Source organism: Lynx canadensis, chromosome C1, assembly GCF_007474595.2.
Source record: "Lynx canadensis isolate LIC74 chromosome C1, mLynCan4.pri.v2, whole genome shotgun sequence".
Lineage (NCBI taxonomy): Eukaryota > Metazoa > Chordata > Mammalia > Carnivora > Felidae > Lynx > Lynx canadensis.
The window spans coordinates 75765043-75767275 of NC_044310.1; positions in this window are offsets into that span (position 1 = coordinate 75765043).

Below are 2233 nucleotides of genomic sequence, written 5' to 3' on the forward strand. Positions count from 1 at the left end.
GTAATATCCAGGTGATTTATAGGCATGTCAAAACTTGAGAAGCATTGTCCGAAGTAGCACACCTATCAAAAACAAGTTGGCTGGCCATCATCAGGAGCTGGGAAGAGGTTGGTGCTGGTGACTAGTGTTTTTTCCACCATTGGGCTCTGCCTCTCCCTTCAGCCTGTCGCTGGGCTCTCACTGGGGAGGAAACCAGAGTTGGGCTGCTACTTGTGGCTTATGCCAACTTCCATGCTTCCCCTTTGCTCCTGCTGGCAACCATACCATTCCTATCACTATGGCAACCATAGGAAGGCAGTGTGTAGTCCTACTGTTGTTGACTGCTTGAAGAGATGGTGGAGGAGTCTGAAGTTTTGAAGGTCCTATAACTGCTCTAATGACCTATGTGTCCATGTTCAGGCCATGGACACTCTTCAGAAGCCCAGGTGGCTAAACAACCCCATTCCATTGTTTCACCTTCAGACTGCGTCTGGGTTAGCTGCTTAAAGCTCACTCAACTGTGGGATAACCTGCTCATTTGAGCCTTTCCAGAATGTCCCTGGGAAACTGCCAAATAGCCTGGCATGGAAATTGGCTGGAGTCATTTCAGGGGAAGACCCGCCCAAAGGAATCACCCAGGTGTTAAGCCAAGTTGTGTGTATACGGTAGAGAAATCTGTGTTTTCAATTTGCCAGTGGGAAGCTATAATTCAATAGTAGCCACATAATTCAGTACTTTGAAATGAAATACTGCCTGGATGGAAACCTCTTCAAGATGTATCTCCCAGGGTTTAACCCCAATCTTTCCTATGACTTAGGCCTGCCGGCTCTTTATCTGCTTTGGTTGTGGTGGGAACAGCTGGTCACCATCCAGAGGACAATCCTTCATCGTCTTGAAGATGGCGATTCAATCACTCATCAGCTCCTTTTCGCCAGGATGTTTTGAAGATTATGTCAGCATGGTGCTCAGAGCTCCCTGGAGATAAACGGTGAGCAAACACAGCCTGCTATTAATTTATCATCACACTAGGCAAACAATTTAGCCCAAGCCCATTTTTTCATTCCTGCCCAAGAAGTAGCTGATGCATATTCAAGATGACGCCTTCCACTTATCAGTTCTATGTAACTGCTATTATCTAGGGGATTATGTGTTTCAGGTTTCCATTTCTGAAGGTGAAAGAACGCCTTTGAACGTGGATTGAGCAATATAAGTAGCAATAGCAGCTCAGACTGTATACTAGATGGGCACTTGACTGACTGACTTGTTCCAGCAAACCTGGGTGGTGTGAATTATCCCCATTTGACAGATGAGGGAACTGTGAGTTAGACAATCTGCCTGAGGCCACCTAGCCAACAGGAGACCAGGGCACTGTTAAATCAGAGGATGCGCCTAGCTTATCTCGTTCAATCCTCACCAGACCAGGAAGAGAAAAGCATTGTCCCCAGTGATGAGAAAACAGATTCAGGCAAGCTAACCTGTCTCTGGTTCCACATTGTAGGTAGCAGACACTAGCCGCAGACTCAAGTGTGTCTACAACCAGAGTCACGCTCTCCCACCAAACGACACGGCAGATGTCTGGTGCTCTGTCAGCAATTCAGAAAGAGGTTGTGAAAGCTGTGTTGACATCTGGTTGTATAAATCTGCCCCAAGCCAAGGCTTTTCTTCATTCTTTAGCAATAGGAGTTTTTGATGTGTCTCAGCATCTGTCCTTAGCGTTACGACTTGTTTCCTCTGGTAGGCTGTCTGACAGTCATGAAAAGGCAATCCACCCAAGGTAATGTAATTATTTTCCCCTCACTAAATGTTCAAGGCATGACCGTCTTTACTCATGGTCGTTTACTCCGAAATGAGAAAGCTCTGTCTGGACTATTTGATGCAGAGTAAATGTGGTGAAGAGTGACATTCAACAGGTCCAGAAAGGTGGGTGCAGGAAAACACTGTAACATTTGCTGGGCCCTCCAGGCAGATGTGACTTTTCTTTCCAGCATGGCATTTGAGACAGATTCTCAAGCTGTTACCAACCCGGGCGGCACCGGCGCCTGCGTTGTCCTGACCTTTATTTTTACTGGATCTCTTTCTTCTTCTGTTGACGGTCCCTGCACTCCACCATCTGGGCTAGGACAAGAATCAGATATTTGTGGTCCCTGGGGAGAAAGAACCAGTTTTACTGGAAGAAACTGCTTAGAAGAAAGAAAGAATGTATAAAGTTGAGGAAACTAACATTCCCACCCCTGCTGGTACCTTTGTAACCCAC